Source organism: Natator depressus, chromosome 10 (assembly GCF_965152275.1).
Source record: "Natator depressus isolate rNatDep1 chromosome 10, rNatDep2.hap1, whole genome shotgun sequence".
NCBI classification, from domain to species: Eukaryota; Metazoa; Chordata; order Testudines; family Cheloniidae; genus Natator; species Natator depressus.
In genome coordinates this window covers 40379149-40405357 of record NC_134243.1, presented here as the reverse complement: position 1 = coordinate 40405357, position 26209 = coordinate 40379149, and positions in this window count along the sequence as shown.

Here is a 26209-nt window from a genome sequence, read left to right as displayed (position 1 = left end):
AGGTGGAGGATCCCTGCCACAGCTCCCCACAGCTGCCTGCTTAGCTCTTACCATGGCTGGGCTGCGCTCTGAGGCCCCGCCCCCGGGAAAGCTGTTTGGGGACATGGGCTGGGGGCTGCTCTCAGCCTCCCCTCCCCCCGCACCGTGGATAGATGGAGGGTCCACACAGCTCTCACAATTGTTCAGGCTCCCCGGCTCAGCTCCACGCTGGCCTGGCTGGGGGTAGGTGTTGGGGGGTGGGAGGAGGAGGGGAAAGGGGCAGGCAAAAATTGGCAGGGCTATGACCCCCTGATTCCAGTGCCACTGTACTGGAGATGCCTGGTTCAGTCCCCAGGGTGTCAACCAAGATGGCATCTGACACAATTACAGCCCATGAGATTGCTGCCTTTTCCCCAGCAGCGCACTCCAGGCTTACATGGAATCAGGAGTTCAGAGGTGTGGTGCAGATCACTGGATAACAAACCCCCAGGGGCTCCCATCTGGCTCTTCCAGCCCTGGCGTTCTCTCAACCCTGCATCTCATCCAAAGCCTGGCTCTGAGCTACCCAGCCAGCACACCCCTGCCGTGAGGGCTCACCCCTTCCTCCAGCACCAGGATGTCTATATTGTGGTGCTGACCAGCAGCTCTCCCAGCTGGTTCCAGTCTTATCTCATGCAAACAGGCGTGGCCCAGCCGCTGTTCTATTTATGGCCTTGGACTGAAGTCTAAGCATTTGAATTATTGATCTGAAGTGTGATTAATGTTTTGTCTGAAGTTGCTCCGCTACAGGAGCTCAGTTTCATTTTTGTATATTGGGATCTAATTACTGAGAACTCCCATCAAGCATGTAATTTATTGCCTTACATGTACCTTTTAGGACTCCCCAGCTACAGCTGTGCTCCCCTAGCCCTCCCAGCCCCATCTGTGGCCTGTTTGCTTCTGGATCTGGGTTGCATTCAGCAGCACCCACAGTGGCAAAAGCCCCAGCAAATGGGCTCTATGTCCAATCCCGCACTGGCAGGCAGAGGGAGTGGTTGATCTAATAGGCATTCCCCAGCTCTGTGGCATTCTATTGGTCGTCCTACGCTGTTTCCTGCTGCAGGAGCATAAGGTGGTTTTAGGAATTTAGCACTGGGGAGAGGTAACACCTAGACATTGGAGGCAGCTGGCTGCTGGCCACAGAACAGGTACAGTAGAGGCCGTGGCAGTACAGGCTTGCCCCGTGCTGCCTCCTGCTGATGTGCCTCAGCCCTGTACCTAGAAGGCTCACTTTGAAGGGTGAAAGGGCTGTTCCTCCTTGGGATCAAATGTGTCTGTAGTGTAAATCCACTGCAGTCAACAGGTCGCTTACTGATTAAGGCCTCTCTGATGAAGCTGCCACATGGGGACAATATGATGAGATAACTGGCTCTGTGGATGAGGGGAAAGTGGTGGACATGTTGTTCCTTGACTTTAGCAAAGCTTTTGACACGGTTTCCCACAGTATTCTTGCCAGCAAGTTAAAGAAGTATGGGCTGGATGAATGGACTATAAAGTGGATAGAAAGTTGGCTAGATTGTCGGGCTCAACGGGTAGTGATCAATGGCTCCATGTCTAGTTGGCAGCCGGTATCAAGTGGAGTGCCCCAAGCGTTGGTCCTGGGGCCGGTTTTGTTCAATATCTTCATAAATGATCTGGAAGATGGTGTGGATTGCACCCTCAGCAAGTTTGCAGATGACACTAAACTGGGAGGAGAGGTAGATACGCTGGAAGGTAGGGATAGGATACAGAGGGCCCTAGACAAATTAGAGGATTGGGCCAAAAGAAATCTGATGAGGTTCAACAAGGACAAGTGCAGAGTCCTGCACTTAGGACGGAAGAATCCCATGCACCGCTACAGACTAGGGACCAACTGGCTAGGCAGCAGTTCTGCAGAAAAGGACCTAGGGGTTACAGTGGACGAGAAGCTGGATATGAGTCAACACGGTGCCCTTGTTGCCAAGAAGGCCAATGGCATTTTGGGATGTATAGGTAGGGGCATTGCCAGCAGATCGAGGGACGTGATCATTCCCCTCTATTCGACATTGGTGAGGCCTCATCTGGAGTACTGTGTCCAGTTTTGGGCCCCACACTACAAGAAGGATGTGGAAAAATTGGAAAGAGTCCAGCGGAGGGCAACAAAAATGATTAGGGGACTGGAACACATGACTTCTGAGGAGAGGCTGAGGGAACTGGGATTGTTTAGTCTGCGGAAGAGAAGTATGAGGGGGGATTGGATAGCTGCTTTCAACTACCTGAAAGGGAGTTCCAAAGAGGATGGATCTAGACTGTTCTCAGTGGTAGGTGATGACAGAACAAGGAGTAATGGTCTCAAGTTGCAGTGGGGGAGATTTAGGTTGGATATTAGGAAAAACTTTTTCACTAGGAGGGTGGTGAAACACTGGAATGCATTACCTAGGGATGTGGTGGAATCTCCTTCCTTAGATATTTTTAAGATCAGGCTTGACAAAGCCCTAGCTGGGATGATTTAGTTGGGGATTGGTCCTGCTTTGAGCAGGGGGTTGGACTAGATGACCTCCTGAGGTCCCTTCCAACCCTGATATTCTATGATTCTAAGCCATTAGTGAAGAGTCCTTTGCTCCAAGGCTTAGAAACCTAAGGGAGACAACACGGGGACCCTAGCAGGCAGGGTCCCCAAAGCTCTGCTCTGCACTGTGGGAGATCCTCTCTCTGCCCTTTTATTTTATGGGCTGCATGCACATCCTGTTATCTCCATGCTGTGCCAAGGTCTCCTATGCATATCAAGCTTGGCGGGGACTTGAGAATGGGGCCAGGCCCAGCATACAAATATGAACTCCCAGACCTCATTTAAAACATGGTCTGGGCCAAATTCTTATCTCAGTGACCAAATCTGACTTCAGTGACACCACCATAGTTAAGCTGCTCTAACCCTCAGTGTAGACACTGCAAGGTCAATGGAAGAACCTATCTCCTGTCACTCGGGGAGGTGGAGTAATTCCAGTTGTGCTTGGTAGCGCTCACAGTGGAGACGGCCTCAGATGTTTCTTTTACATTTGAAAGTGGAAGGGATGTTAATAAATACATTGAAATCAGCTCCCTGCTAGGAAAGAATAACAGCAAGAGTAGCCTTCTTGGATGTTTTACGGCTTCCAGAAATAACCCTGGAACAGAGCTGATTTCAGAACTGAGAGGCAGTTTTCCCACCCCAGGAGAGTTTTTGAGATTTTGGAAATATGTTTCCTGCTCCGAATTGGGATGGAAAATCAATCTTGAAATGACTTTCATGAACCGACAAATAGTTGGGTCAGGTCACTTGAATTGTTTCATCTTGGTTTTGATCTTTTTCAATCTTTTTTTTTCTTTAGTCTGACTTTACTAAATGTTTGGAACAAAATGTCTCTTTCACCTTGAAAAACCAAAATTGTCCAGTTCAAATGCTTCTCCCACGAATGGTTCAAGGGGGAGATAGTCAAACCCAGTCCTGTTTCGCACAGTTTTTGTTTTCACAATTGGACATTTTTGGTGAAAAAAGGGTTTGTCAAAAAGTTCCCAAACCAGCTGCACTCTATCCCAGCCATCTGGAAGTCCCTGATGTACTTTGCCCTGAATAGCGCTACTGGGCCTTGTGAGGAGGTGGAGTTCTGATAGGGATTTCGGAGGCCAGTAATGAATATTGGTTTAAAGCAACATTATGGGGGGAGAGGGATTTGGACATTCTCTAATAATACAGTGTCCCCTTAGGATGATGCACTCACATCACAGGCACAGAGGGCTGTGAAAGAGATATAAAATTAACCACTAAAACCAAAGGGAATTGGCTCTCTTTTCTGGGTCCTTGGGTCACTGTCTCTTTAAATCCCCATGCCCTGGGGATTTAAATCTGTACATCTCCCTGGGTGTGTAATGATGCTGGTTCTGGCGGGACACAACTGTGAGTGCCAATTTGGGACAAACTGCTTAAAGCAGGGCAGTTACAGCCCAAGACTGGGGTTTTTCCACCTCTAAGGCAAACCAAACCAGCCAGCCAGCCAGAACTTTGGTTTTACCCCACTGGCTAACCACAAGTCACACAAGCAATTCCCTTAGACACTCCAGTTTCCCAATATTACCACCAGTGCCACTCTTTATGGGGACAAATAGTTATGAAAACCAATACCCCAGTAAAAGAAAAAAGGTTCTCTCGATCTCAAAGGACCAAACCCCAGACCCGGGTCAATATACAAATTGGATCTTACCCACAAATCACGCTGTTGCCAATCCTTTAGAATCTAACGGTTTATTCATAAAAGGAAAAAGATATAGATGAGAGCAAGAATTGGTTAAATGGAATCAATTACATACAGTGATGGCAAAGTTCTTGGCTCAGGCTTGTACCAGTGATAGAATAAACTGCAGGTTCAAATCAAGTCTCTGGAGTACGTCCACAGCTGGGATGGGTCATCAGTCCTTTGTGTACAGCTTCTGTTTGTAGCAAAGTTCCCCCAGAGGTAAGAAGCAGGATTGAAGACAAGATGGAGGAGCTGCAGCAGCTTTTTATAGTCTCTTGCCATGTGGTCTTTCTTTCTTTGTTCCAAAGGCAAGCTGTCCATCACATGGCCTGGAAAAACCTCAGAGTTCTGTCCATAGGCATGTCCCTGCATGCCTTGCTGAATCACAAGGTGTGTCTGCCTTCTCTCAGTGGGTCAGTTGTATAGCTGATGGGCCTTAATGGGCCATCAAGCAGGCTAGGAAGAGCTGACACCAACTTGTTTGGGGTGTCACCTAGAAGCACAACACAGGTTTGAACTACAAACAGTATAAAGCCAATACTTATAACTTTAAATACAAAAATGATACATGCATACAGATAGCATAATCATAACCAGCAAATCACAACCCTGTCTTAGACACCTTATTTGACCCCCTTTATACAAGATTTGGTGCCACTACAGGACCTTGGTTGCAACAATGATCTATACAGTCCCAGATTATGTCAATAACGTCACAGGGTCTTGCAAGCAAGAGTCCTCATTGTTGACAGTTGCAGATGACATTTGGGCCAGCATCTACCTGTGAGCGCTGCTTCTGCCACCCGTCACTCCTCTTCAGCCTGTTGCCTGGGAGAGCATGTGATCCCCATCTGAGCCTCCCACCCCTGTGCACACTCAATTCCCCAGGCAAGGTCTGGTGGGGAGGGTTTGTGACAATCCCAGGGCCACCTCGGCCTTCAGGGCTGGCCTTACCATGAAGCGAACTGAGATGGCCGCCTCAGGTGCCAAACTGTGGGGGGCGCCACTAGGACAATGAGTGTAGAAAATTGTGTCTGCTGCTGGTGCATATGTATTCTCTCTGCTCTAGATGCACAGAGATGGTGGAGTGCTGTGCTGGAGGAAGGAGGGCACAAGAGACATAACAGGCAGGCAGGAGAAAAGGTGAGAGGGAATAACAGAAAGCAGCAGGAGCTGCAGGGAGAGAGAGGAGGAGGAGCCTCTTATGTACCTCTCTAGCACCCCCAGGAGTCTGGACTGATTAACACCAGCTTCTCAGGGAGCTTCCTGTTTCCTGCTGCTTCCCTGAACCCACTTGAGGAGAACAGGCAGTCAACTGAAGTAGTAGGAGCCAGTTAGGCCCTTCAGACGCTGATATCTTCCCTCACTCAGGCCCTGCTACCAGCCTGCTTATTTGTCCCCTTCAACTGAGTGTTGAGAGCCACTATAGCTGGGACAGAACAGCCATCATGAGTGAAAGAAGAAAACATCCCTCTGGGGCAGCATTCAGAAAAAAAAACAAGCAAAGGAAGCTTTTCTGTCTAAAGCAGGAAGGAGCTCTCCTGAGATACATAGACACAAATGTTCACGGTGAGCCTTCCGGCCCAGCGAGGATGTGAGTGGTGAGGAGATGCCTGATCTTCCAGTTAGTCAGAGTGCAGGTGACCTGGCAGCTACTGCAGCATCCATATCTCCATCTCAAATGGATGTAACCATGCACATTCCTGAAGAAAAGTGTAGATCAGAGAAGAGCGTGGTAGAGGCACAAGAAACAGCTGCTGCTGAGATTAGTTCCTTAAGTCTAGATGATCCAGGACTGTGGACCCACTTGAGCAGTAGCCTGAGGGACTTTCTTGTACTGCATGGGCCACAGCAAGTGAAAAACTTCATGTTCCCCAAAGACAATAAAAATAGATGTTTCCATTCAACACATTACTAGCGTGAAATCCCCAATGGTGACAAATTGGAGAGGCCATGGCTTATGTACTCAAAAGCCCAGAATGCTGCATATTGTTTTTGTTGCAAACTCTTCCAGTCTAATGTTCCAGCCACACCGGGTTCTACAGGAACAAAGGACTGGAAAAATCTGGCTAGAAATCTGGCATGCCATGAGAAGGCAGCAAATCACCAGAGAGCATTCCATGAGTGGAAAAATGAGACTAAGGTTAAAGGCCACCATAGATGATCAGCATCAAGAGAAGATTGCATCAGAGTCTCTTTCCTGGCAAAATGTTCTGAAAAGGCTCATTGCCATTGTGAGAATGCTTGCTACCCAAAACCTAGTACTGTGTGGCACTTCAGATCAGCTGTATGTGCCAAACAATGGAAACTTCCTTAAAATTGTGGAGCTGATGGCTGAGTCTGATGCTGTACTCCAGGAGTATCTAAGAAGAGTCACCACCCAAGAAATGTACACACACCACTACATTGGAAAAACAATTCAAAGTGAGATTATACAGTTATTGGCAACAAAAGTCAAACAGAAGATTGTGGCAGATCTGAAGTCAGCAAGATATTACTCTGTTATTCTGGACTGCACACCTGACATCAGCCATACGGAACAAATCACTTTAATGGTGCGTTTTGTAACAACAACAGAACCTAGTGAAAATGTCCCTGCAATGGTGACGGTCAGAGAGCATTTTCTAGAATTTATTGACATTGATGATACTACAGGAGCTGGTATGACAAATGTGCTTCTTAAAAAGCTGGAAGATACGGGAATTGCGATAGCTGACGAGAGGTCAGGGCTGCGATAATGGTGCCAACATGAGAGGAAAGAACAGAGAAGTGCAGACACAGATCTGAGAGTTAAACCCTCCAACTTTTTTTGTCCCATGCAGTTCTCATTCATTGAACTTGGCGGTCAGTGATGCAGCATCAGCTTCTAGTGAGGCTGCTGAATTTTTTAATGTAATGTATTTTTCTCTGCATCAACTCATCGATGGCAAATTTTGAAGCAATATCTGGGAACATCCTCTCTGACTCTGAAACCACTGAGTGCCACATGATGGCAAAGTCGAGACAAGGCGATAAAGCCTATCAGACACCAAATTGGGAAGATAGATGATGCCATAGTTGCCATTATGGAGGATAATGCTATGACAGGAACTGTTTGTTGGAGAACAGTGGCAGAGGGAAATGGAATCACCAGAAACATACATAATTTCAAATTTCTGTGTGCGTTAGTGTTGTGGCATGACATACTGTTTGAAATAAATGTTGTAAGCAAGAGACTCCAAGGTCTTGACCTTGATATATCTGGAGCAATGGAACAACTGGACAAAGCAAAGTCATACCTACAGTCTTACCCGTCAGATGAGGGATTTCAAAACGTTCTGAAGAGTGCACAGAAGTTGGCAGAGGAACTTCGCACTGAAGCTATTTTCCCACCCATTCAAGAATACAAGAGTCACTGAAGAAGAAGACATTTTGATTACGAGGCACTGGATAATCCCAGAAGAGACCCCAAACAACAATTCAAAGTTGAATTTTTTAACCAGGTGCTAGATTGTGCAATACAGTCAGTTGAAGAACGTTTCATGCAGCTCAAGGAACACAGCAGTATATTTGGGATGTTGTATAATATTCCAAAACTCCTCACTATACCTGAAGAAGACCTACACCAGAAATGCAGGGCACTAGAAATAGTGTTGACACATGATGATATTGTGCGAAATTGATGCGAGTGATTTAGGTGATGAACTGAAAGTCCTTTCAAGATACATTTCAGTAGGAACAACTACAGATAAGATGACCACCCTCTTTCAAAATGCTTTTGTTGCTCTACGCATTCTTTTAACACTTTCAGTAACAGTTGCCAGTGGAGAACGCAGCTTCTCCAAGCCAAAGTTAATAAAAACACATCTCAGCTCCACAATGACACAGGAGAGGCTGGTCAGCCTTGCAACCATCTCAATAGAGCATGAGCTGGCCCACACTGTGGCCCTTCAGCAGAAGCAGTTCAAATCTTTGCAACCAAGAAGGCACAGAAAGCACCACTTTGATTATTCAAACAGATAAAAATGCCAGTGTTTACTATGCAGACAAGAAAAGTTACATTTGCTGTTCAGGCGTTTGAGAGTGTTACTTAAAATTTTTGAACAAGGCATTTCAAGTTGTTAGTTCTCCTTTATTGGGGTAGGTAGCAGAGCAGTACCATGAGAGGAGTAGAACAGGAAGAAGGCAGAATTGAGACCTTTCAAAAAGTTTTGGCCCAAGCGAGGGGGAATGGGGGCGTCATTTGAGCTCCCCGCCTCAGGTGCCAAAATGGTATGGGCTGGCCCTGTAGGCCTTCCCCACTGTCCCAGTGCTGCACTTCCTGGCTGTGCAGAACTTCGCAGGGACAGTGTTCTGATCCTCCCCCGCCGCATGCTGCCTGCTGCCTGAGCTAAGGGAGACCCCCAGCATCAGAGTGGAACAATCTGAACTCCATCCAGCGAAGGGCAGTGATGCACGGATCCCTAGCCAGGCCATGACTGTATACTAAAAACAAATGGGAAACAGAAGGATGCTCTGCACCACCCATTTATGGTATCCCAGTGTGCTCTATGCAGTGATAGCTAGCTTCACCAAACTCCAGCTAACCCTGGCTTAACTCTGGTCGCCTCCCATGGGCTTTGCAAAGCTGTCCTGCCAGTACTACTGACAGCATGCACTCCCTCTTCAGCCATGCCCTCAGGGTGGGTGGAGGCTCAGCACTGCTTCCCCTCTGCTGCTAGGAGGGGCTCAGCACAGGCTAGGCTGACCATATTTTCGCAAAGGGAAAATGGGACACCTCATGGGGCCAGCCCAAGACCCCCTGCCGCCCACCCGCATGGGGCTAGCCCAGCCCAAGCCACTCTCCTGAGCCCTTCCTCCCATGCAAGGCAGGCATTGCTGCTTGCCCCCCACATGTTCCTCTGCGCCTCGCTAAGGGTCACACTCCACTTTTTTGGCAAAACTGTGTACTTGTCGAGTTTGTTCTTGCCAGCTGATTATCAGCTGACAAGAGCAAACAGGACAAATGCCCAGTTTTGCCTAAAAAGTCAGGATGGCTGGGATAGAGCTTAAAAAAGGGACTGTCCCAGCTGAAACGGGCTGCACAGTCACCCTAGCACAGGCCCTTCATTTTACTGAGCAGAGGCTCAGGAGAGTATTCTGGCCTAGCACCACAGGCTGGGGGAGGGGTTCAGGCAGACAACTGGCAGCCCCCGCTTTGCTGGCTCCCTGGGACTGCCCAGGTTTCCGAGGCATCTTGGGCTCCGGAGGGTTGTGGGGCTTACGGCCCATCTCTGGCATGGGACACAGCATCAGTTCTGTACCAGCAGCACTGTGCACAACGTACAGCGTTGCCCCAGGGGCTGCTGGGGAGGAAGGGACCCCAACCGCGGGCAGCAAGTAGCTTGTTGAGGCCAAGCCAGACTCCTTTGCCATGGCTGCAACCTGTGCATGTGAGAGAGATAGAGATAGAGGCAGCTGCTGCCGAGTGTGAGGCCACGCGGGACTCCCCAGTGTGGTGTGTAACTGAGTCGAAATCTGCCTGTGTTCCTTGCCCTGGGTGTCTGAGGGACTAAGTGACACTTTCATAGCCACTGCAGTTTCCTATCTCACTCATCCCCACTGCCCCCCTCATTCTCCGGGTGTGTCTGCTTTGAACAGAATCCCGACCACTAGCAAGGAGGAGGCTGTCCAGGTTTCTTTAAAGCTGCATCTCCCTGCATGTTGGATCTGATCAGTGTCTGGAGACATTGGCTGTTATCTGCTCTTTGTGAAAGCAGACAGGAGCTGTGCGCAAGGAGCCCCAAATCTGTGTGAAATGCCCATGGTGAGGACCTGGATGATTTACATAAAAGTTAAATATACATTAATAGCCCAGGGTTACTCCAGACAGGGACCGCATTCTACAGACTGAGGCTGATTTACACCAGCTAAGGATCTGTCCAAGGAGAGTTATATCTTGGCATTAGTATGATTCCATCTATACTGCCATTCCCACTCCCCCGACCCTGTAACCGACCAGCTCGCCTGCATTCCCCGTGGCACCAGGCTGTAGAACTGAAGGAAACCCAGGCAATACTGTATATGGGGGATTCACGCAGAGGAAGATTTTCATTGTGGTTCTCTTGATTTTGCTGCCCCCACCCCAAATTTTGATTTGGGTTGAACCGGCCCCCTCTCCCCATCCAAACCTTTTGGGGAGATTTGGGTTCGGATGTGAACTTCATTACCTGGGTCCACCCCGGTCTTTTGTACTCTGACCTTTATAACACCCAACCAACAATGTGAGAGGCTGAGCAGAGGAAGAAGGCTGAAATAGTGCAGAGTTCATTAGCCTAGCAATCTTGGGTTGAGTCCTCGCTGATATCAGTTAAAAGCGATAAACAGCAGGCATCTGTGGGACAGCGGAAATCCGCCTCTGAAATGAGCGCCATGGTTCCTTATCAGCTAAAGCTCAGATGCAGAAGATGGGAGGGTGAGAGAAGAGTATAAGCTGTTTGGGGCAGGGCCTGTCTTTCTTCTATGTTTGTACAGCACTGAGCACAATGGGGCCCTGGTCTCTGACTGGGACTCCTGGGACTCCTGGGTCCTACCGCAACACACACAGTGAAGATAAAAGCCCATAAAGAGGACGTGTCAATTCGATTCACCCCTTTCAGCTGCAGTGTGACTAGTCCCTAGAGAACTGGTTTTGAACTCTGTGTTCTATAGAAGTGGGACTGAACCACAATTTCAGACTGAACCAGAGGAATCTGCATGTCCGGCTCAGCTCAGCCTGCCAAACCAATGCCCAAATGTTGGGAAGTTCTGATCCAAACTTTTACTCTAAGATCAGGCACAACTCAGACTCCCCTCCCAACAGCTCTCCTTCTTTGGCAAGTCAGGGCTGAGGGTCACTGCTCCGTCATTGCTCCTTATTTTCCACCAGTGCCTAATGGAAGATCAGAGCTATCTCCGTTAGGGAAAGTAAACGATGTCTCTGAACCTGTCCTCAGTTGTCTAGATGGACAGTATTTCAGGTTGTACTGACCCTGTGTCAGCTGATCTTCTCCACACCCTCATGGCCTCTCTATAGCTACAGAGTGACAGGGCTAGTCAAGAGCTCTTGCATAGGATGAATTCCCTTTTCTCAGAACATCAGTATACGTTACAGCACCAGCGGTCGGTTTCCATGTTGTATTACATTGCTTCCTGCTTTAACACAGGCGACTGTCACTGTTTTTTGCCCATCTATGCAAGCAGCACAAATGGGCAATAGAAACCACATCACAACAGTCAGCCTCATGGCCCAGCAGGCAGTTTGCAGAGCAGAACCAGAGTGGAGAGAATTGGTAGGGAAATCTGGATTCTTTGCTGTGTGTACCAGCCATGATTGCTCAGCAAGCTTGATTGGACTTTGTTTGCAGTCACTGTATTCACCATGGGTCACTAGCTCCCGAAGCAAAGCAAAGCAAAGTACCAAGTCTTGTTTAATTTGAACAGCAGGAACAAATTAAGAGCAAAGCATTTTAAAACAACAAAACGTATCTCTGTCTTTCCTAAAGGCTTAGGTGGGTCTAGCTTATCTAAGGCACCCCCACTTCTGGGGACTGAGGTGCAGTCTTCTTCACAGCAGTCTTTGCTTCTCTCCCCCGTCTAGTTCTTCAGGGGCTGTCCTGTTATCCACCCCACGCTTTTCTTTCCATGTCTCTTGAACCTGATTAAATTGGCTTATGCAGCTCACATGTGGGCAGGGGAAGCACATCAGAGTTACAGTCATAGGAACATAACATAAGAACATAAGAAAGGTCATGCTTGATCAGACCAAAGGTCCATCTAGCCCATTATCCTGTCTTCTGACAGTGGCCAATTGCCAGGTGCCCCAGAGGGAATGAACAGAACAGGTAATCATCAAGTGATCCATTCCCTGTCGCTCATTCCCAACTTCTGGCAAACAGAGCCTAGGGACACCATCCTCCATAAATTTATCTAGCTCTTTTTTGAACCCTGATATAGTCTTGGCCTTCACAACATCCTCTGGGAAAGAGTTCCACAGACTGACTGTTCGTTGTGTGAGGAAATACTTCCTATTATTTGTTTTAAACATGCTGCCTATTAATTTCATTTGGTGATCCTTAGTTCATGTGTTATGAGCAGAAATAGCACTTCCTTATTTACTTTCTCCACACCAGTCATGATTTTATAGACCTCAGTCATATCCCCCCTTAGTCATCTCTTTTCCAAGTTGAAAAGGCCCAATCTTTTTAATCTCTCCTCATATGGAAGCCATTCCATACCCCTAATAATTTTTGTTGCTCTTTTCTGAACCTTTTCTGATTCCTATATATCTTTGTTGAGACGGGATGACCACAGCGTAAATATCAGGGTCCAATTTCCACCCACAGGCATGTGCATGTAATTCCAATGGGAGGTGTTAGCATGTGAGTGAAGGTGGAATTTGAGTCCTGGGTTTCACAAGGCAACAAAAGCTTTCTGTTAGAGAGAGATTTGTTCATGGTTAATGGCAACCCCAAGCTATGCTTTCTCTGGGGGGGTCCCTTTGATGTGTTTGAGATGGGGCTTCCATCTGCTATTTCTGCTTGCATGCCAACTTCTTTAAAGGGAGTGGGGTTAACACCAGGCTATGGAATAACTTTCTGATTGCTAGCGATGTCCCTTTGTGTTTGTCTTCATGCATCTCTGTAATGTTAGTGCATTAACTCCTTCCTATTTCAGCCTGGCTGCCTTACAGTGAGTGACCCCATTAGGCAAGCTAACTGGATCAGAGCATCGACTCGTCTCAGAACCTGGCTCTCAGTCAAGGAAGGAGAATATTGAGGCTCGGTAAATTTACATGGAGTGAACGGTTCCTCTGCTGGCCAGTCATTTGTCGGAGCCCAACTGAAACTGCTCCCAAGTGATAGACCTGGAGCCCTACTATCCCTCGTAGGATATGAGTGACTCCCTCTGCCTTACTCATATCTTAGGCTAGGAGAATAGAGCTCCTGAGCAGCCTCCCATGGGTAACTGGAGTATTCTGCCATTAATAATGTTATTACATCTTTGAGGAGGTAGAACTCAGTTAGGAAAGTAGGTGCATAGGAATTGTCAGACTGGATCAGACCTGAGGTCCAACTAGCCATGTATCCTGTCTCTGACAGTGACCAGTGTCTATGCTTCAAAGGACGGTAGAAGAAATCCCATTGCAGGCAGATATGGGACAGCATGTGCCCCATGAAGGTCTCATGCTGATCTCTAATATTGAGAGATTGGCTTAAACCCTGACGCATGAGGACTAATATCTCTTTGTACATTTTTTTTTAAAGCATGAGCTATTCTAACAAAATATTCTTGCTACCCAGATAAATGTCCAGACCCACTTCTGATTTTGCCAAGTTCTTACCCTCAGTGACACATGTGGTAGTGAGTTCTGCACGCCCACTGTGCATGGAAAATATCTCCTTTTGTGAGTCTTGTCTTTACTGCCTTTCAGTTTCACTGAATGTCGTTCCATTTAGTGAGGGGCTAAGCCTGGAGCAGCCCAGGTGGTGGAGCTGGTAATTTGTTCTGGCCTTGCTGAGTAGGTTATGGTTGGGAGTCAGGGGAGCTGGGTATATGCACTCTGTGGGCTCAGTCTTCAACCAGCTGTGAGGAGAGCTGGAACCTCAGACCACGGTCATGGCCTGAAGGCCAGACTAGTGGAAAATCTTCATGTATGCAGGATCTGTGAGCCCTCCCAAAGATCTGAGTGCCTGTGAAAGCCAAGAAATACATATGGAAAGCCAAAGTCAGAGCCAAAGGGGTCTCTGTTGGAGGATTGGGCCAAAAGAAATCTGATGAGGTTCAACAAGGACAAGTGCAGAGTGCTGCACTTAGGAGGGAAGAATCCCATGCACCACTACAGGCTTGGGACCGACTGGCTAAGCAGTAGTTCTGCAGAAAAGGACCTGGGGATTACAGTGGACGAGAAGCTGGTTATGAGTCAGCAGTGTGCCCTTGTTGCCAAGAAGGCCAATGGCATTTTGGGATGTATAGGTAGGGGCATTGCCAGCAGATCAAGGGAAGTGATTATTCTCTTCTATTCGGCACTGGTGAGGCCATACCTGGGGTATTGCATCTAGTTTTGGTCCCCTATTTCACTAGGAGGGTGATGAAGCACAGGAATGGGTTACCTAGGGAGGTGGTGGAATCTTCATCCTTAGAAGTTTTTAAGGCCCGGCTTGACAAAGCCCTGACTGGGATGATTTAGTTGGTGTTGGTCCTGCTTTGAGCAGGGGGTTGGACTAGATGACCTCCTGAGGTCTATTCCAACCCTAATATTCTATGATTCTTGGGCCTAGATGGTCAGGGGTATTTAGGCACCTAACTCCCATCAGTGCAGGCTAAGCTAGTCTACTACTTACCCACTCAGAGGCGGGAGGATGTGGTCTGTTAGAATATCAGGGTTGGAAGGAACCTCAGGAGATCATCTAGTCCAACCCCCTGCTTAAAGCAGGACCAGACCAAATACTATCCCTTATTTTTGCCCCAGATCCCTAAATGGCCCCCTCAAGGATTGAACTCACAACCCTGGGATTAGCAGGCCAATGCACTGAGCTATCCCTCCCTCCACCCCGTCACTCAGAATCCCATCTGAACTTGGCCTTGAGTCCCTGTGCTTGGTAACCTCCTAGATTTCTCCCCTAACGGGATTAAACCCAGTGTGTGGTGGGAGCTCTGCAGCAGCACCCCCTGCTGCCTTCCCAGCTGATAGTGAACGAGAAGGAGAGTAAATGTGAAGCATGGCAAAGAGCAGGGATTCAGACCTGGATTTCCAGGAGGAGAAGGGAGATGGAGCCCAAGGGAGCTAGATTTGACCGCTAATTCTAAAGAGTGAAAAAGGTCCCAGGACTATGTGGGTCATTTCGTAGCGAAACAAACTTTCATTGAACAAAGGGAAATGACACCTTCCTCTCCTGCCCTCCCCTGAGAGATGGGAATATAATAACTTCATTCAGCTGTGCCCCCCTACACCCCTGCACCATTCCTGGTGGGAGAGTATCCCTGGGAAGTTGGAAGTGCTGGCCAATAGGAAAGACTGGGGAAGTGAGACCAGGCCTCTGTCCCAGGATACTGCTAGGGCAGCCTAGATCCCATGACAGCTACAAGAAAAGGAGTACTTGTGGCACCTTAGAGACTAACCAATTTATTTGAGCATAAGCTTTGCACTCCTGAGAACTCACGTGTTGGCCGGAAGAGCAGAGCTGGGCTAACTCACCACAACACGGGGTAGGGGTGGGGTTTGGGGACATGTTTAGAAAACACCTGGCCGAGCTTGAGACCACAGACTCATTTCACAGGTGTCTCTCTCAGTGGATGCTCAGTGTGCCCAGCCATTGGGTAACATCGTCCTCAGCCAGTTGACGAGCCGGTAGCTTGCCATCAAAGAGAGTCAGTGGTGTCAGGGGCCAGATTTACACCCTTGGGGTTCAAACATATTAGCTAAAAGCATAGTGGCACCTTCACCCTACCCCCCCACCTGTAGCCCCTCTAGCTCCATACTGACCCCAGGTATGACTCCCTCCGATGTCTAAGTGTGGATCGGGGACATGATACAGCCCATGCGATGGGTCCACTAGCTCATTCTCGTGTGAGGTTTCTCACTTGTCTACAGAGCCCCGGGCCAGCTCTGACTCAAGCAGCAACATGCAGTGAGTCAGAGTCTAATGCTTCCCCCACCTCCCCAAAGGAATAAGGAACAAATGGGGACCCAATATGGTCCCTCTGACTCCAGTACATTCCTCTGCTCCCCTGCATTGCTCCTCACTCAGCAGGTCATACACCTTCAAGGGCATTCCTAATACTGAAACTGTCACCATGTTTAGCCTCTTTTCAGTGAGGACCTCAGCAAATTTAAAACAAACAAAAGGAAGTATTTTTTCACACAACGCACAGTCAACCTGTGGAACTCCTTGCCAGAGGATTTTGTGAAGGCCAAGACTACAACAGCATTCAAAAAAGAACTAGATAAATTCATGGAGGATAGGACCATCAACGGCAAATTGCCAGGATGGGCAGGGATGGTGTCCCCAGCCTCTGTTTGCCAGAAGTTGGGAATGGGCGACAGGGGATGGATCACTTGATGATTACCTGTTCTGTTCATTTCCTCTGGGGCACCTGGCATTGGCCACTTTTGGAATACTGGGCTAGATGGACCTTTGGTCTGACCCAGTGTGGCCCTTCTTATGTTCTTATATGCAAAGCACTTCACATTCATTCATTAAGCCTTACCATGCCCCCTACTTGGGCAGGTGCTGTATTATCCTCATTGTAGAGTTGGTGGAGCTAACAGCCAATGCCAGGCATCAGATCAATGGCATAAAGCCCAGGAGTCCTGCTCCCATGTGCTCTAACTTCTAGAGAACATTCCCTCCTTCGACTGCTAGTTTTCCTCCCAGGGTAGAAGAAGTTCCCTCAAGGTGATCCCCAATGCAGACAGCATAAAGTCTAAGGTTTCAGAGTAGCAGCTGTGTTAGTCTGTATTCACCAAAAGAAAAGGAGTACTTTGGCACAGTCTCTAAGGTGCCACAAGTACTCCTTTTCTTTTTGCATAAAGTCTAAGTGATCATTGGCTTGTTAGGCAAATAGCTGAGCCAGAGCTCAGGGAGGTCGCTGGCTTGCCTGCTTGGCCTGCCAGTGTATTAAACCTGTCACCTGCCCCCCACAGATTGACTGGCTGTCATCCTGTTGGTAAAGAGGCTTCTAACAAGGTGTGAAATTAAAGGCTGCCCCATGCCAGGCGAAGATGAGACTTAATACAAGCTTCAGAGTAGCAGCCATGTTAGTCTGTATCAGCAAAAACAATGAGGAGTCCTTGTGGCACCTTAGAGACTAACACATTTATTTGGGCATAAGCTTTCATGGGCTAAAACCCACTTCATCAGAAGTTTCCATGAACCCACATCACACACATTGTGTCAAATGTCGCCCTGTTTGTTTATTTATTTATTTCTGCAATTCAGGGAGGCCTTTGGTGTGGAAGTGATTCCAGCATCACAGCAGATGCTGCCCTGGCTGGTCGTGTGAAGAGGCTTTCTGAACTTCCATTGCTGGGCGCCTCCCATCCCTCCTCTTCTGTAGTGGTGAAGTGCATTTAGAAAGAGCAGCTTTTCAACCTTGCACATAAACAAGGATCACACTTCCCACCATCAATCAGCAGTCACCTCTAGGATGGCACAGAGCTGGCTGCTAATGCAGATGCATCATGTCATGGCCCCACCACTAGATAGGTTTTCAGGAGACACAGGTTCTATTACCGGCTCTGCTACTGACCTTGGGTAAGTCACTTGCCTGCTCTGTGCCTGTTTCCCCTCACACCCTTTGTCTATTTAAATAGTGAGGACTAGATTCTCAAAGGTATATAGAGGCCTAAGTCCCACTGAAATCAAGGGGAGTTAGATGCCTAAATCCTTAGCAGATCTGGGGCTAAGCTCAGTGAAGTAGGACCTGTCTTTTGCTATGTACGTTTCCAGCTCTGAGCACACTCGGGCCCTTATCTGCGGGGAGTCTCTGGTGTTGCTGTAATGTTAATAATAATAACTGTACCCAACAAAACTCCAGGAGAGGAAGTAAAGCAGAAGCCATCACCCAGTTAAAACTCTCTGGGGAATTTCAGGGGGTAGAATGTAATGACTCGGCTTGGAATTTAGACAGGGTACTGGTGCTACCTCCTCGGCCCTGGAAGAAAGTTGCATGGGATTTTTAGACTCTGATTTTGCTGCCATAGGAAGCAGTGGCAAAATTTCCATTGATGTCTAAGTTTTTATACAACTTGCATCTCCCTGGTATCCGAACATCTTCAGGGAGAGCAGGAATGAGGCCTCATTGGCCAGGTTCCCAATTCTCTATCTCAGAAACCCATTCCATCACAGGACCAACAGAGCTCCCTCCACCACTTAAGGGCATTTTTTAAGACAAGACAGCCGTTGTCTATGCTACCAAAACCACATCTCACTTTCAGCTGGGTTCTCCTTAAAGGTCCCCTATCCAAGTGCTTGCTAGGAGCCAACTTTGCATAGCTACTAAGAGGAGACAAATTTGCAGCCAGAGGTTGTACATCTCATAGCTGAAGACCCATCACATTTCCACTTTCAGGTTTTGACATCATCCTTGGTTGCTGAGGGCACGAGCCAGCTTTTCAGCTCTCACAGCAGCTCAGAGATTTGAGAGCTGCTATTAAATCCCCTTTGCGTGGGACTTTAAGTATTTTGGGAGGGGAGGACTAGGGGAGGAACAGTGAAGAAAAGTGGCCAGAACAGTCAGTCTCAGAACATGGAGATCTGGGTGCAAATGCTGGTTACATCACCATATAGATTAGTGGGTACATCTGGCAGCCTCTGTGGAAGGGAGCCTGGGGTCAGAAAGGGCAGATCAGGAATGAGGTGCATTGGCAGAGTCATGTGTGAGGAGCCAGGGAATGGGAGGGGGGGCTGCATCAGTTTAGCTATGCGTGGGGAGCTCAGGAATAGAATGGCGGGGGGTGTTACAGGTCGAGAGAGAGGTGAGTGTGCAGAGGAGCATGGGGTGCTCAGGATCAGCAAAGTGTGTGTGTGTGGGGAGGGGGGAGGCTGAGGCACACTGACAGCACTGAGAGTCATGCAGCTAGGACTAGAATAGCAGGGTATCCTATGAGTCAGGTGCGCAACACAGCTGGGCTCTAGGGCGGGATAGGAAGAGGCGCTGCCAGTCTACATTAACATAGCAAACAGGAATTAGCAGGGGCTGAAGCAGCTGGAGACTTTAGAAGAGCTGGAAGAATGAAAGTGGCCCATGCCGACCTGCAATACAATTTGACTCCAGCAAGTGCTGTGAGTCACTCGCCTTGGTGAGTGTGCTATAATTCACTCCTAATTAAAGCACACCCTCCCCCTCCAAATCAACCAAAAAGGAAAAAAATAAACGAAAATGGGTGGACAGAATGGCAATAAACCCTCCTCATTTACATGGGTGGAGCTGGAAATGAGGGGTTCAGGGTATGGGAGGGGGTTCCGGGCTGGGGCAGAGGGTTGGGGTGCGGGGTGGTGGTGAGGGCTCCAGCTGGGGTGTGGGCTCTGATGTGGGGCTAGGGATGAGGGATTTGGGGTGCAGGAGGGAGCTCTGAGCTGGGGTAGAGGGTTGGGATGTGGGGAGGCTGAGGGCTCTGGTTGGGGTGCGGGCTCTGGGGTGGGGCTCGGGAGTTTGGGGTGCAGGAGGGTGCTCTGGACAAAGGGGTTCGGAGGGTGAGAGGGGGATCAGGGCTGGGGCAGGGGTTGGGGCACAGGAGGAGGTGAGGGGTGTAGGCTCCAGACAGCGCTTACCTCAGGCAGATCCCAGAAGCAGCGGCATGTCCCCACTCTGGCTCCTATGCATAGGCGCAGCCAGGTGGCTCTGCGTGCTGCCCCATCCTCAGGTGCTGCCCCGTAGCTCCCATTGGAAATGGTTCCCAGCCAATGGAAACTACGAAGCCAGCACTGGGGGCAAGGACAGAACACAGAGCCCCCCTGGCTGCCTGTATGTGTAGAAGCCGGAGGTGGGACATGCCACTGCTTCCAGGAGCCACGCGGAGCCAGGGCGGGCAGGAGCCTGCCTTAGCCCCACTGTGCTGATGACTGGACTTTTAATGGCCCAGTCAGCGGACTCTGGTGGGTCACAATAGGACTCTGGCACATCACAATGGGTTGCAGGCCCGGGTCAGGGGGGACCTCTCTGATTGGTTGCTTTCTCCACTTCACTCCCTCCTGGGGTAGAGCAGCCAATCCAGGCTACTGCAGGAGGCAGGCAGAGCTCTCCCTTCCCCTTAGGAGCCAACCCTATTCTCAGGGGACAGTAGAGGGAAGCAAAAAGAGCCCAGCAGCTCAGGGCAGCCCCACTCCCTCCCACTGCTTCCCCTACTGGGAGCCACAGGACAGCTCCTCCACTTGTCGGGCTCAACGGGTAGTGATCAATGGCTCCATGTCTAGTTGGCAGCCGGTATCTAGTGGAGTGCCCCAAGGGTCGGTCCTGGGGCCGGTTTTGTTCAATATCTTCATTAATGATCTGGAGGATGGTGTGGATTGCACCCTCAGCAAGTTTGCGGATGACACTAAACTGGGAGGAGTGGTAGATACGCTGGAGGGTAGGGATAGGATACAGAGGGACCTAGACAAATTGGAGGATTGGGCCAAAAGAAATCTGATGAGGTTCAACAAGGACAAGTGCAGAGTCCTGCACTTAGGACGGAAGAATCCAATGCACTGCTACAGACTAGGGACCGAATGGCTAGGCAACAGTTCTGCAGAGAAGGACGTAGGGGTGACAGTGAACGAGAAGCTGGATATGAGTCAACAGTGTGCCCTTGTTGCCAAGAAGGCCAATGGCATTTTGGGGTGTATAAGTAGGGTCATTGCCAGCAGATCGAGGGACGTGATCGTTCCCCTCTATTCGACATTGGTGAGGCCTCATCTGGAGTACTGTGTCCAGTTTTGGGCCCCACACTACAAGAAGGATGTGGATAAATTGGAAAGAGTCCAGCGGAGGGCAACAAAAATGATTAGGAGACTGGAACACATGACTTCTGAGGAGAGGTTGAGGGAACTGGGATTGTTTAGTCTACGGAAGAGAAGAATGAGGGGGGATTGATAGCTGCTTTTAACTACCTGAAAGGTGGATCCAAAGAGGATGGATCTAGACTATTCTCAGTGATAGCAGATGACAGGACAAGGAGTAATGGTCTCAAGTTGCAGTGGGGGAGGTTTAGGTTGGATATTAGGAAAAACTTTTTCACTAGGAGGGTGGTGAAACACTGGAATGCGTTACCTAGGGAGGTGGTGGAATCCCCTTCCTTAGAAGTTTTTAAGGTCAGGCTTGACAAAGCCCTGGCTGGGATGATTTAGTTGGGATTGGTCCTGCTCTGGGCAGGGGTTTGGACTAGATGGCCTCCAGAGGTCCCTTCCAACTCTGTTATTCTATGATTCTATGATTCACTCCTCCATCTTCCATCTCTGCAACACTAGGCCTGGGATAGGGAAGAGGGGACCCCACTGTGGCCCCCAGGCCTGGGAGGGGGTGAAGAACCCCAGGAGCTGCAGCCGGGAGGCTGGGGGCACGGAGGGGACAGAAATAATGGAGAGCTGGTGGGGGCATAGAACAGATGTGGACAGAAAAGATGTGGGGACAGCAATGATTTAGGGACAGAATTAATTGCCGAGTAGGGGGACAGACAGATGTGCGGTGATGAGACCCCCCCACACATTTTTCCACCCCACATTCGACACAGCCTGCAGGGTCCCTTCTCTCCCTGTTCAAGCTATTCCACACATCCCACAGACCTAGGCAAACCTCCTTGGGGATCCCTCTCCTGGTACCCCCGACTCCAGTGCCAGGAAGCTGGAGTCAGAAACAAAGCCCAGATCGACTGCTGGGGTCAGTTCCTGCCTGGGTCCCCTTCTGAACTCGCTCCCTGCGGGACAGCAAAGAGCAGAGGGAATTTCTTAAGAGGAAGGCTAGAAGCAGGAGTCAGTGGGCCAGATTCTAATCTCTGTCACCCCATTGTGAAATCATAGCAGCGCCCCTGACCTCAAAGCATTCACACGGGTGTACTTAGGAGCAGCCTCTGGTCCTCTGGGCAGCAGGCCTCACCCACTACAAGCAGCAAGAGTCTGGTCTCGCCCCATTGGGTTTCCGCTGCACCCTCCGGCCTCACTGCTCCTCCTGGGATGGGTTTCCTCTCTTTGCTGCCATGGCAACAGGAGGCACTGCTTTCAGCAGGCCAAGGTCACCTGAGGCCACCCTTTGGAGCGCTGTCCATCAGCCCCAAGGATCACACCTGCCTGAGGGAGGGCACATCTGTGGGGCACACAGGCCTGTCTCTAATGAGGCGTGATCCTAGGGTTGCGAGGTGTCTGTTTTTTGACCGGAACACCTGGTCAAAAGGGGACTCTGGCGGGTCACAATGGGTTGCTGCACTGCCTGTGGGCCAACATGCTGTCCCTATATTCCACCTACGTGGTATGTGGTGGTGTGGGGAAAGCCTCACTATTTACTAGTAGCCTGGGAAGCTCAAAGACAACCCCATTAGCCAGAGACAGGCCCCACACCCAATTCCAAACTTTGAGGAGGTCCCAGTCCAGAGCTGGATCCAAATGTCATGGCTGGCTCCTCTTCTACAACAGACTGGAGTGAAAGCCCCCAGCCCAACACCCCCAGCACTGGGGGAAATTTGAGTCTGGATCAGACTCCTAGTCAGGCTCACCCCTCCACCGACCATGCTGCCAAAGGGTCCCTCCAGAGGGCCTTTCTGAGAATCAGTCGGGATGCCGATGTGAGGCCCAGGTGGGAAGAGACATTCGTGCTGCTGAGAGCTGGGATCTCCTGCCTGGCATTTTGGGAGAATACGGAGTAATTTTTGTCTAAATTTGGGTGGGTTTCCAAACCCGGCCTTGGAAAAGGAACTTGTCTTGTTAATGAGCAGATTTCCTCACCCAAGGAGAGAACTATCTTGGTCGGGTCTGCAAGATTCTGCAGTCCCAAATACTAATTGAAATGTGACACTTGGACTCTCAGAGCTTAGGACCCAGAGCTATAGGAACTCTTGTCACACACAGCAACTTTGTGAGCCTCAGATTGCCAGCTTTTAAAGCCAAAGATCGTTTAGTGTGACCTTCTGTAGATTGAAGTTTGTCCAGTTGACCCTTTGCTGAGCCCAACAACTTGTGTTTGGCTAAAGCACATCTTCCAGAAAGGCATCCAGTCTTGATCTGAAGCCATCAAGAGATTGGCAATCCACCCCTTCCCTTGGTAGTTTTATCCAGTAGTTAATCACCTGCATTGATAAAATAATGTGCCTTATTTCTAATCTGAATTTGCCTGGCATTAACATGTGACACATGAGGCCATGACTTCACTGCCATAAAAGGAGTATTTTGTAGCAGGCCGGCTAATATGCATTAACTATCTCACTGTAAATTCCTAGTGGAGACAAAGCTCTGTAGCATTTACTGTGAAGCAGCTAGGCAAGGTCAGTCACAGGTCGGGGGGTGGGGTGTAATGTTGATCGACATTAGCTACATCATGGTGAAAAAACTGCCTGCGCCTTGTCTAGGGTTTTACAGGGATATAGCTAATTGGCGGCAGTTGAAGACATAGGCTGAGAACTACCGCACGTGGGACACATAAGCTGGGACTCATTGAGCTTTCAGAAGAATGCTTCACTGCAAGAAAAACCATCTCAGGAAATCTCAAATGGGTCATCTAGGTCTATCAACATGATGAGGCCGTGAAAAAGGCTAATGCAGTCCTAGGATGTGTTGGGCAAGCTATTTCCAGTGGAGACATGTAAGTTTTATTGCCATTATACAAGGCAGTGGTGAGACCTCAGCTGGAATACTGTGTGCAGTTCTGGTGTCCCATGTTTAAGAAAAATGAATTCAGACTACAAGAGGTGCAGAGAAGGGCTAAGAGGATGATCAGAGGAATAAAGAACCTGCCTTATGAGAGAAGTCTTAAGGAGCTTGGCTTGTTTAGCCTAACCAAATGAAGGCTGAGGGGAGATGTAATTGCTCTCTATTAATATACCAGAGAGATAAATACCAGGGAGGGAAAGGAGTTATTTAAATTAAGGGCCAATGTTGGCATAAGAACAAATGGCTATAAATTGGCTATCAACAAGTTTAGGCTTGAAATTAGAAAAAGTTTCTAACCATCAGAGAAGTGAAGTTCTGGAACAGCTTCCCAAGGGGAGCAGTGAGGGCAAAAAACCTAACTGGTTTCAAGACTAAGCTTAGGGTAACCAGACAGCAAGTGTGAAAAATCGGGACAGGGAGTGGGAGGTAATAGGAGCCTATATAAGAAAAAGACCCCAAAATTGGGACTGTCCCTATAAAATCAGGACATCTGGTCATCCTAACTGAGCTTGATACATTTATGGAGAGGATGGTATGATGAGATTGCCTACAATGGCATATGGCCTGTCCGTGACTGCTGGTAGCAAACATCTCCAGTGGCTGGTGATGGGACACTAGATGGGGAGGGCTCTGAGTTGCTACAGTGAATACTTTTCCAGGTGTGTGACAGGTGGCCCACATGCCCACATGCTCTAGTCTCAAATGACTGTATTTGGAGTCGGGAAGGAAATTCACCCCCAGGTCAGATTGGCAGAGATCCTGGGGGGGTTTCGCCTTCCTCTGCATCATGGAGCATGGGTCACTTGCAGGTTTAAACTAGTGTAAATGGTGGATTCTCTGTAACTTGAAGTCTTTGAACCATGATTTGAGGACTTCAGTAACTCAGCCAGTGGGTGGGTGAGATTTTGTGGCCTGCAATGTGCAGGAGATCAGGCTGGATGATCAAGATGGTCCCTTCTGGCCTTTGAAGTCTGTGAGCCTATGAGCAAGCTGAGACATCCCCTAATACTTAGGCCACAGTTTCTAAGAAACTATTCCTGACCACCTGAGCCTTGATTTCCAGAACTGAGGTAGAAACAAACTTTGGGAAGGTTCTAAAATGGCTGGTGGAAATGCAGAAGCTGGGTTAAGCCCTAGTGGTAAGAGCTCCATGCTACAGTAGCACAGCTTACCTACACTAGGGGTTTGCACTAACTACATTGGTGCAAAAACCCCCAGTGTGGACAAGCCTCTAGTCTTGTAACTCGCTCCAACATTAGAGCTCTCTCTCTGTGTTAGATATGGTGCAAACAGATGCACAGGGGTGTTTTAAGTGTGGGCTGAGTGTGTATGCTTGTATTATGGTTGTGCAGTGGTGTGGACTGTGTAGATAGTGTATATAGTGGTTGTGTACAGTATTCACATGCTGAACCAATGCAGCCTACTCCATTACATCGCTGAAGAACCTCATTTCACTGCCAGGAGACCATGAACAGACCATGAGTGAAAGGCCAGTGCTGGGGTAATGAGCTGAGAAAGGAGCCTTTTACAGAGTAATTAATTCTCAAGTGCTTGGCAGTAGGACTGAGAATCTGATATTTGTTTTCTGCTGCATGGTGTGAGCTGAAGTAAATGCAAATATAATTACTATGCAAAATTCTGGACATAATGAATCTTATATATACACGGGCTGAGACTGAACCCAGGCTTATGCTGGCTTCTGTGCCCAGGTCCCTGATGGCAGAAAGTCCTCTGGGGGGAGTCAGTGGACAATAGCACAAGGCAACTGCACCCCAGGTGCCCATAGGGGACCACCGTAGCCCCCAAAGAGGGCATGGCCAGAGTGATGGCTGAGTGAATGCATTCACTCAGTGCATCTTCACTGCAGCCTCTCTTGGATGGGACTCTGAGTTTCCACTGGGAGATATGCAATCTGTCCTCTCTCAGCATAAGCCCCAAAGGGAAGGGAACAGATATGTCTCCTGCCCTCCCCTCGAGTGAGACCCCCCCAAAGGGCCCCAATGCTACTAGGAGCTGCAGTTTTGACATCTCTGCACAAGTCAGGGTAAATATAGCCCACGAAGTACACACACACACACGCCCATGCACATACATGCACACCCACACATGCACAGGCATGCACACCCTTGCAAAGAACTCACCTTCCCCAATTCTGCTGTGAAACACACCAGTCATTTAGCACCATACAGCAAGACTGCAGAAAAGCTCAGAGCAGCTAGTGAAGAGTGATAGTGTGTGTGTGTGTGTGTGTGTGTGTGGAGGTGGAATTTTATTATCCAAACTGGATATGGACCAGGACCTAGGGGGTTACTCTCTCCAGAATGTTTGTACAGCATCTAGCATTAGGGGACCTTGGTCCATGACTGGGGCTCCTTGGTACTATGATAACACAAATTAATAATAATGCAGGGTGCCCAGGATCTTCAGCAATCAGGGAACCCTCAGTTTTATGTCTCATTCACAGCTGCATCTCAGTGCATCTCATCTGGAAATAGCATCTGTATAGCTTGCCTTAGCCCTGGTCTACACTACGAGTTTAGGTCGAATTTAGCAGTGTTAGATCTATTTAACCCTGCACACTGCACCCGTCCACACAAAAAAGCCATTTTTGTCGACTTAATGGGCTCT